This window comes from Myotis brandtii, unplaced genomic scaffold, assembly GCF_000412655.1.
Source record: "Myotis brandtii unplaced genomic scaffold, ASM41265v1 scaffold672, whole genome shotgun sequence".
NCBI classification, from domain to species: Eukaryota; Metazoa; Chordata; class Mammalia; order Chiroptera; family Vespertilionidae; genus Myotis; species Myotis brandtii.
Genome location: NW_005370621.1, coordinates 182957 through 196619, shown reverse-complemented (window position 1 = coordinate 196619; position 13663 = coordinate 182957).

Below are 13663 nucleotides of genomic sequence, written 5' to 3'. Positions count from 1 at the left end.
TGAGTTCTCAGGTGTTATGACCTTATTACATAATCTTCCATTCCTGATCATATACAAAGAGTTGACCCAGCAAAGAATGCCTGGCCCAATTGGATTCTCCCTCACTGTCTCTGGAATTTGACTACTGGAACCCAGACATACAGAGACTAGGGTCACTGTGGTTTGACCATATCGATGATGGGTGCATGAGCAATTCAAAAGCTACATGTCACTCATATCCCAGGAGCTACTCTGAAACTCCTCTTTCTCAATTATGGATGCTTAAGGTGCCCCAATATTCCTCATTAAATCCCTCATGGTTTAAGCTAGTCACAATTAGTTTCTGTTGCTTTCAATCAAAAGAACCTTAGCTAATACATCATTATTCCCTGGCCCTAGTTTGTTTAATATTCCAGGAAAAGAAGGGAAAATGCCTTACGGTTTAAAAAAGTGAGAACATATGATTCCATTTATGGGACATTTAGAAACACACATAGGAGCACTCTGTATAGTTTATAACACATATATGTAGTCTGAGCATAAACTGTGAACAGTATGCACATCCATATCAAGATCATGGTTGTCTGGGGCAGGGAAAGGGGGTGGGACATGGGCCAGGAAGAGGCACAGGGGGTACTTCAACATGGCAATGCTTGGTTCTCAGGTGACCACACCACCCAGCTTGCTTTACATCTGTAATCACAGGATAACTATCAACAGCAACCCCTTCTCTATTAAAAGTATCCCAATATGGATAATAAGTTCTATGGCCACCCTTTAAGAACATTCCAAGTAATTACAGAAAAATACTACTCTATATTTTCCTGTATGTTTGAAATATTTTATAGTAAAAATATTTTAAAGTTATTATGTATACAGACTACAGTTGCCAAAGCCCCTTACTTTGATATCCCAACCATGAACCCTCTAGACCAGCGGTTCTCAACCTGTGGGTCGAGACCTTTGGGGGTTGAATGACCCTTTCACAGGGGTCGCCTAAGACCATCGGAAAACACATATATAATTACATATTGTTTTTGTGATTAATCACTATGCTTGAATTATGTTCAATTTGTAACAATGAAATTGGGGGTCACCACAACATGAGGAACTGTATTAAAAGGGTCGCAGCATTAGGAAGGTTGAGAACCACTGCTCTAGACTCTAGAGCACCTTCTTCACACAACACATGTAAGGATGAAATGAGATCAGTCCTGTGAAGCACTCGCTCATCAGTGACTTGCACTGCATAAACGAGCCACCAGTAAGGTGACATTTCTTTATATTAACAAATTCCTGGTAAGTAATTTACAGATATTTTAATTTTAATTTTTTATGTAGGTGATACATTTATATGGCTAAAAATTCAAAAAATACAAAATGAAAAGTATTCCATCCCAGTCTCTATTGATTTCCCTGGAGGAAACTAAATGTTACAGAATATCCTAATGCTTATCAGAACAAGGAGATTTTGTGTGTGTGTGTGTGTGTGTGTGTGTGTCCTCATTTGCAGCTTATAAAGACTCTTTGAAAAGCTTATTATTTCTTCCATTTCACATGATAAAATTGAGGCCTGGTAAGATTAAGTGACTTGCCCAAGGTCACATAGCTAGTTAATGGCAAATTTTGGATTCAAGTCTCTTAACTATGGTATGTATTATCTGAATTAAAGAAGAATAAGAATTAATTTAATTGAAGGCATATTTTAAGCATCAAAGAAACAGGCTCATTTGGAAAGTTCTCTTGTCCAAAAATATCTCCCCTTTTCATAAGAAATTCTACCATTTCAGATTTTTACTAAGAGCTTAGAGTGACCTGCTCTTATCCTAGAGTTCCCTAACTAAAATAGAAATCTTGGGAGGCTAAATATATCCTAACACTGTGAAACCGTGGGCTCCTCTTCCACAGGCCAGGCACTGAGGAAAGGGTCCGAGAGCATGGCCAGGGGGCATCCTTAAGGAATGGGAATAAGAAACTGAAAGGCAAGATAGCATATGAGAAAGAAAACCTACCTAATGGCTTCCCCTTGAACCTGCCCTAACTCTTTTCTCTCAGGTTCAGTCACTGATTTGTGATCAGATCTATGATAGATTTTTTTCAACCAATCTAAGTTGTTTTTAGTGATAATAAAGCCCAGCCAGCATGGCTCAGTGGTTGAGTGTCATCCTATGAACCATGACCATTTCCCGGTAGGGGCATATGCCCGGTTGCCAGCTCGATCCCCAGTAGGAGGTGTGCAGGAGGCAGCCCATCAATGATTCTCTCTCATCACTGATGTTTCTATCTCTATCTCTATCTCCCTCCCTTCCTCTCTGAAATCAATAAAAAAAATCTTTTAAATGATGATGAATATTGATTTGGTCTCTTCATCCAACATTCAATCTGGGTCTTGTTTCAACCAAGGGCACACATTGCCAAGCAGAGTGTGGGTGGCTAATTCACCCCCATGAGAATCTGAAGATTCTGAGTTAACCAAGATCACCCACCTAAACACCTGCCAGTTTGTATGCTTAGTCCTGAGCAGCACTCCCCCTTCCCCAGCCTCAAGTTCTTGATATAGCAAAGCTAGCTCTCCCCCAGGAAAGCCCCAGGCATCCTGGGGCAAAAACAAACAAACCAAATGTGAACTCAGGAACAATTAGCCAAAGTGTGTTTCTGTCTGAAAAGGATGTTTAGAGCTTCCTACAGGTAACAATGAAGCCAATCCGCAGGACCCACAGGAAGCTTACTCCCAACAAACACAAATTACAAGATGGAGGGAAAGGAAAAGTCACCTTACCTTGGGAAGCACAGGTGATTGGCTCAATATGGTAAAAATATTTGTTCCTGAGCCAAATATTTGCCTGATAATTTGGATACTGTTTGCACAACCAGAAAAATCAGTCATCCATTAGGAAAATGTGTTGCTAAAATCAATGACTTCTAAATAAAATGCTGAAGTCCATGACATAACCTCCTGTTTCTCCCGTTTTCCTATTCTTCCCATAGGGTTTCCATTGCACAAAGCCCACCATTAACAACCCTTCCTGCTGAAATCTGGCTCTCCAAGGAAGAGTATCCAGAAACAGAAAACACAGATAGGGGAGGCTCTTCCTGCTAGAACTGCTGCTTTAGTTTAACTTGAAAAAAGCCCACACCCAGTTCCTAATGAAAAACATCTGAACCATCAGGTCTTTCCACAAGCAAGTGATGCTGATGCTTCCTGCTTGCTCCATTCTACATGAAATGCACAGATAGCAAGAGGAGAAATGGTGCCGAAACCGGTTTGGCTCAGTGGATAGAGTGTCGGCCTGCGGACTGAAAGGTCCCAGGTTCGATTCCGGTCAAGGGCATGTACCTGGGTTGCGGGCACATCCCCAGTAGGAGATGTGCAGGAGGCAGCTGATCGATGTTTCTCTCTCATCGATGTTTCTGACTCTCTATCTCTCTCCCTTCCTCTCTGTAAAAAATCAATAAAATATATTTAAAAAAAAAAAGAGGAGAAATGGAGCCCGCCAGGAGAGCAACATTCCACCGACCTTGATTTAGCAAGACATTTCCATATCATATGTCCAACCAGCTGCAATTCCTGCACTGCTTTTGTGCAAAGTTCTAACTCATGTTGCTGAATTTCCTGACTTAAAAGTCTATTTCCTTTCACCAAAAGTGTGGCAGAAGGAAATAGGTATACTACCCTCTCCTGCCAGATTTCCCGAGACCAAAGCTCCTGCATTTGCAATCTGTAAAAACTGGTCCCGGTATGCTATGCAGGGGGTACCAATCCAGTGTTCTCCTTTTTTTAAATATTTTTATTGATTTCAGATAGGAAAGAAGAGGGAGAATGAGAGAGAAACATCAACGATGAGAGAATCATTGGTAGGCTGCCTCCTGCATGCCCCCTACCGGGGGATCAAGCTGGCATGTGCCCTTGACCGGAATCAAACCTGGGACCCTTCAGTCCACAGGCCGATGCTCCATCCACTGAACCAAACCGGTTAGGGCCAGTGTTCTCCTTTTATTAGTGCCACAAAAACTTGGCTGATGACAATGGAGGAAAAACAAGCTTATCAATTACATCAGCCACTAAGCTCACTCCTCCAATAAAATAAAAGCCTAATGTCCCTTATTCTTCTGAAATAAAAAATGCAAGTTAAAAAGGAGTCACAATTTTTAAATATGACACTTTCTCTAAGGAGTGAGCTACTTACGGATGCAATGTTTACATAGCATAACCTTCCTAGAGCCAGGGTTATAAGGCTCAGCTGTCGTTCTGTGTTAGGGAAAAAGTAACCAGGCCTGCCAGGGGACAGTGACTTAGGAAAGGAGCCACGAGAGAAAAGTAAGTAATCCCATTTTTTGATTATACAAATAATACACTTACATGCATATACACACAAACATGCATACATACTACAATGCTTTCCCACATGTAATTAGCCCATAATGGCCTCTCCTGGCTAATCATCAAGGCAAATCTTTCCTCCTTTTCCTGCACCTTTCTGGGCTTCCTTTTATTACTTCCTTTATATATAAATGATCAACTCGCTTTCTGTAATTTGTAGTCTACTCCCCCAATTTCCCCTACACTGTCTATTTACACCGTTGGCTACCACAGCTGCTAGGCATCCTCAAGCCCTCCGCTTTCCTCTTACACTTGAACACAGACATTTCCAGTGGGCACCACCACATCATCTGTACTGCTTTATTAATTTTTTATTGCACGTAAGAGAAATCTCAGGCATGCAAACTAGAAGGGGACAGTAGGAATAAAGTATCATATGAAGAAAGTTTATTCTACTAGTCACATGGAATGATTCTTTTGATATCAAATCATCCTCTGAATGCACTTATGGTACCAAAAGGAAGTGCACACGAGGAAATGGTCCAACAGCACCACTTACAGTAAGAGCTGTTAAGTGCAACCAAGCTGGTTTGTGTCAGCAAGGAAAAGCAAGCTGGGGACCTGGCTCATCAGAAAGACTGACCTCCCCCAGTCTCTGCAGAAAGATTATGCTGGTGACAGGAAGCTAGTGAAATTATTCTGTCATCACATGAAGGGAACACACGGATTCCAGCAACTCCTCGGCAGGAAATGTTAATATCAGGCTCTGCTACACAATAAGGAGTAACTCCTAATTGAGATAACTGATTTCATCAGAGGCTCCTGGTGCCTGGAAAGACAGACCAGGAAATCCTGCATTATACCTGGTGCATATACCTAAAGCATTTATTCCTTTGTAATCAAGGCTTTCCCTCCCCCTCCCCCAACTCAAATAAATCCAGACTCTGGAACTGCCTCTTCCAACTTCTAACTAACTTGCTTTTGGGGTTTCAGGTCAAAAAGAAATACAGCACAAAGACACTTTCTCCTTAGGGATTATACACAAATTCCGCCAGTCTGTTTCTTTTCCACATCAAGCAACAAAGCCATCAGACCTCCATCCTCCCTTTGGCTCCTTCTTGGTTAAGTAAGATCAATCTTAGACCTCTGTCTCCAGATGGCAGGTTAGAAGCGAGGGAGACTTAGCTAGGAAGGTCCTCTCCATGCCTCTGCATTCAAGCAAGCCAGAGTGGACAGGCACAAGCAATTATGGCTGCATTCCAATTCCACAAACCTCACAGTTAAGAATGGGAAGTGTGTGTTTGTCCATTCCTATATGTGTGTTGGTGACAAAGAGTTAAATTATACTTTTCATTGGCTACATTATTTAAATTCATCAAACACTGACTCTACCTTCACTATGGCTGGGTCGACCTAATTCAGGACATATTCTCAACAGCCTTAACCTCCTCAAATCAAAGAAAAGAATCAGATTATTATTAAGTTCAAACAAAGTCTTGTTTTATTTTATTTTTAACGTGCCTATTTCTCTGTAAACCTTGGTTCGGCAAAGATAAGAAAAAGCTAAAGGAGTTCATCACCACCAAACCAGTATTATATGAAATGCTGAAAGGTATCCTTTAAGAAGAGGAAGAAGAAGAAAAAAGTAAAGATACAAATTATGAACAACAAATACACATCTATCAACAAGTGAATCTAAAAATCAAGTGAATAAATAATCTGATGAACAGAATAAACTGGTGAATATAATAGAATCAGGGGCATAGAAAGGAAGTGGACTGACTATTCTGGTGGGGGGAAGGGGTGTGGAGGTGCGGGAAGAGACTGGACAAAAATTGTACACCTAGGGATGAGGACAGTGGAGGGGCGGTAAGGGCAGAGGGTGGGGAGGGTGGGACCCGGGTGGAGGGGAGCTCTGGGGGGAAAAGAGGAACAACTGTAATAATCTGAACAATAAAGATTTAATTTAAAAAATAAGAAGACAAAATAAGGAAATAAAAGGGCAAGGAAAAAGTAAACAAAACAAAACAAAACAAAACAAAACAAAAAAAACCCCAAACCTTAGTCATCAGGGTCTTCTTTAAGCCTCTAGGAACTGGTCATTTCAAAAAAATGTTTATTTTAAAAATAAAGAGAGAGAAGCAAACAAAATGGAAAGCCAAAAATAATTACAAAGAGAAAGAAAGAATTTCTAAGAATTCCTAAGAGTATGTAAAAAAAAGCTTCTAAGAACCAGAGCTCACCTTTGAGGTGATTTTATCAGGAAAGAAGTCAAGACTACCACTCTTGTTGTTAAATAAAACCTATCAAAAGAAAGCCTACCCCGATTTCCTTGGGGGTAGTAGCCAAATCCATCATTCAGTAAACAACCAAAATCAAATAAGACATTCAAAATATTCTGATTCACTCACACACATGTATGCTCATATTTTTTCATTTTCAATTTTAATAAATTTACCATATATTTTAAATCAATATTTAACTCCCTTTTGGGGCTGTATTTCTCTGAGAACTTATCCCCCATGTGCTATCTATTCTTAGAGACTCCAAGGATAATTGGAAAAATATGGCTTCATCATTTTTCACTCATCAAACTGGCAAACATTTCAGTATGATAATTTAATATTTTTGGTCACTGAGGGTAGCACAGAAGTGAAAACACTGTGAATGGGGGAAACTATGGCATTTTTGTTCCACGCTCAAGCCTCGCCCAGCGCGGGAAGAGATTGGACAATAATCGAAAAATTATGGATGAGGACAGTGGGTGGGGAGTGAGGGTGGAGGGTGGGGTGGGAACTGGGTGGAGGGGAGTTATGGTGGGAAAAAAGAGGAACCAATGTAATAATCTGAACAATAAAGATTTAATTTTTAAAAATCAAAAAAATAAAATAAAATGCAATTCTTACAATTCAGTGTCTAACTACACCTTTAATAAGGGCCCTCCCCCCAGTCTTCCCCATATACTCTCCATTAGATGACCTTCTCAACTTTAAAATCATAGGTATCAAAATGCTATGCCTAAAGAGAACTTAGCAACTGCCCAATTCTGTTATTTGATGGGGGAGAGCATTTAAGCCCAGAGGAGGGTAAGTCATTTGTTCCCAATGTCGTATAGAAATAAGAGGGAAAATGACCAGTTGGCAGTTCCCATTCATGTTCAAGGACAGAGGTCCAGGATCACAGGTATCACTGAATTGTGCTGTGCTCCTGCCTCATTATTTAGGAATTTTATTTTGAATCAGAGTTAGTGACTTCTTTTTCACACTCATTGAGCTCTGTCCACATGGGCTGTCACAAGGCATCCTGGTAGCATAGGACATAAAGACCATTTAGCTAGTTCAAGAAATTAGCCCATGGAGAAAGGAGCAAACCAGCTCCTTTCCCCATGTCCAGTAAACATGCTCTATCCAGGAGAAGTTGCCAGAATTAGGACTTTCCTTCACCGTGATTTTGATTTGTGTATGAATGAATTACTGTGTTAAGACAGCTTTCCTGGCTGTTAGTGAACAAGACTTTTTTTTTTATTTTTATAGTGAAATATTAAATGAAAAGTGCAGACATTTATTTCATGACCTCTTATCCTCTTATAATTTTCTTGTGGACATAATGAGTTTCTGTCTCTCCCCCCAGTGACCAAAAGAGTAACTAGTGCAAAGCAGGCACTCAATAAATATTTTTTGAATAATGACTTCTGCAACCCAGTTCATAAGTATTGCAGAATGCTTACCCCATAAATGATCTAACATATAGTCTCACTCAGCCAATCAAAATCAAGGGTTGCTTTTTTTCAGCTCTCATAGCTCTTTTTGCATCTGCCTTCTCAGCATTTCCAAAACTTGAGTCATCCTATCTTCATAATTTTGCTCTGTCATATACTTCTATTATTATTTATTTAAATGGGTTTACTCCTAAAAGCCAGCTTTATCACTGCTATCTATCAAAGGCCACAACACTTGCTCTAAGTAAAGTACTCCTAACAATAAATTCACAGCTATTAAATTTTTTAAATGTTTATCCACAGAAAGACAACCATGACCCCTCAGCTAATGCTCTTTCCCCTGCTCTCAGGTCCTTGTTTCTCCAAGTATGGTTTGCAATCTAGAAGTATCAGTGTGCCCTGGAGGCTTTCAAAAATGCAGAAGCTCAGGCCCCACCCCATGCCTACTCATTCAGATTCTGCATTTTAACAAGATTCCAGTTGATTCAGGTGCACATTAAAGTTTGAGAAGCCCTGGTCTAGATCAGTGGTTCTCTAAAGAGAGCCTGCCCAGTCCTGTAATTTGATGGGTAAGGGAATTGAAGCCCAGAGGAGGGTAAGTCATTTGTTCTCAGTACATGAGAACCATCTGTGGAGACATAAGAAATACTGATGCCTAGGCTCTGCCTCCCAGGGATTCCAATGTGTCTGGGGTTTGGCTTAGGTAATTTAGTCCTAATAAAAAGATGGCAGGTTACAAGTGAGGAAAGGCTGTACAGCCCCATTAAAACACAGGAATCAGTTCTAGATCAGTGATCCTAGAACTTTGCCACAGAACCACCTGGAGGGCTTGTTAAACCACAGATAGTCTGTCCCCACTCCCAGAGATTCTGGTTCAGGAGATCCCCATGGAGCCTGAGATTTTGCACTTCTAACAAGTTCCATGCTAATGCTGCTGTTGCCAGGACCACATTTAGAGAATCCCTGCTAGCTAGATGGACCATACAAGATCAACGCTCAACTCTTTCCAAGAACTTTTCTAGCCCCATATACAAGCTGTAGTTGAAGCAAGCATCTTAAGGGTAAAAAAGGTTTAACTATAAAATGTTAAGGTAGACAAAGCCCAGGTGTTTGTTGTTTTTTGGTTTTTTTTGGAGGGGTGGAGGGTGGGGGAGTTGTCTCTCCTGTGTAGAATCTAAGGGGTGGGGAACTAGAATCCCTCTCTCCTCAGGAAAAGCCTCCATACTTTTGAAATCCCTCCTGTTTGTGGATCGTAGCTACTGGGATGTGGGTCACCCCAGGCCCCTACACCCCTACATCCCCTGCGCAAGAGGATATCTCTGCCTCTCCTTCCATCTCCATGCAATCTTTTATCCTTTGTTCTGTAGGCTCTGATCACCTGATTTTCAGGTCCCTTTTAGAGGGAATTGTCCCATATATAGTTGTATATTTGTTAAGTCCATTGGAGGAGGTGAGTTAAGGTTCTTCCTATCCCACCATTGTTGCAGAAGACCCAAGAAAAACCAAGTGACGCTTTAAAGAAATGGAGGGACACTGTTTAATTACGCCAGCTGACTCAGGGAATAGCTTCCAAATCTGAGTATCGAAACATGCAGGGGGCTTCTTTTGTCCTGAAAATATGGATTATGTTTCCAGTCCTTTTCTCGGGCCTTGCAAGAAGGCCCTCGGGTGTTGGGGGTCTCCAAGCCATATCTGATGGTTTGGCCTAGCGCCAGCGTTTATAACCCTCCTCCAGAGCAGTGCACTGTTCACAGTTTTATGGCCTCTGTAACAGGTTCTGCATGACCAGTTTCTGGGAAGGAGGCAATGACTTAATTATAAGTTAGCTTGCTGGCATGGATTCCAATTGCTAGCCCCCCAAATATCAGGGTTACTTGATTTTAGAATTAGCCCTTTTTAGCCTTCTCACCATCATGAACCAAAAAAAATAAAAATAAAAAAAATAAAGTATTTCATCTGTGCTCTCATATAATCATATTTCTCTCACCGTAAAAATGTTCCCAAATTGCTTGTTTTTGTTCTCATAAAATAACTTTTCCACCAGAACAAGGTCTAAACATAAATTGTAAAAATATCCTGGGATACAGCCCTGGAAGAGCCCTGAGGGAGTCAGGCTCAGGTCCCACCCAGGTGGGCAGGGGGCAGTCATCAGCATGTGAAGGGCGTCCCCTGAAGTTATAAAGCAGGTGGTGCCCTGATTCTGACATTTGGCTGAAACCACAGCTTCTTTTTTTTCCTCTCAGGAAGCCACCACCCAAAACTGCTCTGAGGAATTCCCTGAAACCCATGTTACCATGAGGACCACATGTTTGCCTGCAAGTTCTTTGCCTTTGCATCAGATTGATTATATGGCAACAAAGAAAACACAAACTAAAAGATTTCTCCTTTTAAAAATCATATTCAACTCATAACACATTATCATTATCAGCCTGTGCATAGCCCCTCTCTTATTATATTTTTACTAGAGGCCTGATGCATGAAATTCGTGCAAGGGCCTTGGCCCCAGCCCCCCGCCCGCCACTGCCACAGCCAGGGGTCTCTGCCACCTCTGCCGAGGTGCACCTTTGTCTGGAAGGAAGGACGTCCAGTCTAATTAGCATATTACGCTTTTATTATTATAGATTTTTTCTCTCTTATCTCTGATCCTAACACTGATGCCCCCCTACCTCTTAGGCAACTTCTCTAGTAAATATACACATATCTCTACAGGAATAGGCTGGGATGTTTGGTGTGTGTATGTGGCTTTAGATTACATAATGGCATCATAAATCCTTATTTTTCTCATTGTTGCACTCAACATTATGTTTTTAAGACCTATCCATGTTGTATTTCGTCCACCTAAGATGCAACCACTACATTCTGATTATTGAGAAGTCGTCTTACACATCTATTTCTCACGCTGAAATCGGCATGCTTTTGAGTCAGAGTATTTCAAACTAAGCAAAACTGTTTGCTGGGGTTAATCTGACACCAGATGCATTTATCCCTCTTTTAGGACTATAACTAATTCCTTTCCGTTCCATGTGGCTGTGCTGGCTAGCTGGCATCGTAGGTGTCTTCTTTAAAAAGAAAAAGATTTTGCCCTTTGGTTTCCCGGAAATTCCCCACACACATACTGTGTGTGTGTGTGTGTGTGTGTGTGTGTGTGTGTGTAGTGTGCCTTGTGGGCTTTTTTTTTCTTTTTCATGAAGTTCACACCAAAAGGCACAGATGTATTCCTCCAAGAGAAAAGGCATAGATGGATTCATCTATGACTTATCCTTGCTTAAACAAGATCATTCCCACGTATGGAAAATTATTTTTTTCAAAATAAGAAAAATTACCTCAATCTTGGACTACAGGTTTCAGATCAAAATGAAAAAAGAAAAAGTCAAATTGCTTATCAGAAAGTGTCCTATTTTAGTCTTTCTTACTCCTTTTGCAGATGTAAGTAATAAATCCAAAACCAAATTCCCTCTCCCGAGAGGTGAACTCCCACCCACCATCACCCGTGAGGAGGAAACTGGCTCATATAATAACACAATTAAAATGTATAATTTCCACATGTACATGAGCAATAAAAAGAATGCTTCTTTGGGCCTGTTTCCAGCCCAATCTTTCAAAATATGTGAAACCATATATATTAATCAAATGTACCCCATAAAGTGACACAAGATCCCAAGATTTAAAATGTAATCCTTTCTAGGCCGCAAGATTCTGGGATAGGCCCTTCAAAAATGTGTAGTAATACAATGTTAAAAATAACCACTGTCCATTATGTGTTATAATGTGCCAGGCATTATACTAAGCACTAGTCATGTGTTTTTCCATTTAATCCTCACAAGCCTATAACACATTCCTTATCCCTGTTTTAAAGATGAAAGATCTAAGACTCAGAGATGAAATAAAAGGGAAAATTTAATCCCATCATGCAAGATTAGCTCATTCCCCTAAGCCAAAAAATACTCTCCTATCTCCCTTCTCCTAAAGACACTCTTTAACTTGTTTCTCCCTCAAGAGCCCATCCTCCTGACTTCAGCCAACATCTGGAATTCCCTGCCTGTGCTGACCTCCTCCGTCTGCTCTCCTCCCTTCTCCCCTCAACCCCTTACAGTCTGGGAGCCTCTCACAGCAGTGACGCACACAGCCATGTCCTTGGTCCATAACCAAATCAAACTTTGAATAGCCTTGAACCCTTGGCTGCCACTCCTCCTCCCTTAAATCCTCTCCAGCCTTGACTTCTCTGGCACCAGATGCTTCCAATCTCTTTGGTCTCTTTTCGTGTGTCCCTGCCAGTTCCTCTTCCTTTGCTGCCCTGACACATCCAGGCACAGCACAGCTCCTGCCTCAGACTCTTTCCTCAGTTCCAGCTGGGGCCCATGAGCCCCGTACTGCCCCAGACCCGGGCCGACTGTGTTCCCTTCCACCCGTGGACCCTCCGCTCCTGCCACCAGGGGTTATCACAGGTGCCTGACTATGTGCTGCAGACTCTGCCTGCTGCATGATTGAGTTCCCAATGTTGCCCACTGACTGCTGTGTGAACCTGGGCCTCAGTTTCCTCCTGTGTAACACAAGGAGCAGGAATTCCATTATCTCTACCATCCTTTCCAGTCTGCCATTCTTGCATTGGTAGTTCCTCTCCACAAACAGAACTCAAAACTCTCCCACCCGGCCTCAGGACCTCCCCCGATGCCCTCAGGCTTCCCTCTCTGCCCCCCTACCCCACGAAATACTCTAGTCCCCTCGGCCTTTCCCTGAAACAGACCTGGAGGTGCTTCTGTGCCAGGGATGCCCCTCCCTCATCTCCAGCATCTGCCTTCCAAAGTCCTGAGTCCCATCCCGAAATCTTCAATCCGCCACGCAGCTGGCTGTTAAAACCACTCCCCTCCCACTGCCCCAGGGCTCCATCCCAGCACCTGGGACAGCCTGCGGCCTGCGTGGTGGCAGGGGCGCTGAGTGTGCACGCGCCGGGCACCCACCTGGGGAACGCTGACGGCAGAGTAGTCTCCAGACCTGCGGCCAGACAGCCTAGGTCTGGATTGTGTAGATCAAGCATGTCAAACTCGTGGCCCGAGGGCCGCATGTGGAGCACAACGAATATTTTTGTGGCCCAGCCAATATAACGGTATGCAAGAAATGTCTTAATAAAAATTTGTAACTTAATTTTTACAATATCCTGTTACACATAATTATTAATCATGAACTACACCGTTTGCTGATGACTGATTACTGTAATCGTGTTGCATTCACCTCCCTTATGCACAGGCACACCATTTCTCCCCACTAATACCAGCAGCGAATATTCTAGAGCCGATGGCCACGCCATTAGTCTTGTTGTTCTGACTTGTTTGGTGTGCGCAACAGGAAATATTTCGCTTTCGGAGAACAAGAAAAATAGGTTTATTTGCGTTATGCTTATTAATTTTGTGCAGTTATTCAGTGTCTGGTAAGTTACTGTTCAAGAAAAAATATTGATTTTTATTAAAATGTTCTTATTTTATGTGAACGAGGACTCATTTATTCCAGCCCTTTGTATCCAGCATGTGCCTATCGAAATAAACCTACGTTCCTATGAAAGTGGAAGCTCCTGTTTTCTGCGGCCCCACGAACTTACACCTTGTTTACGTGGCCCGCGCGAGCCTGAGGGTTTGACGCGCTCGGTGGAC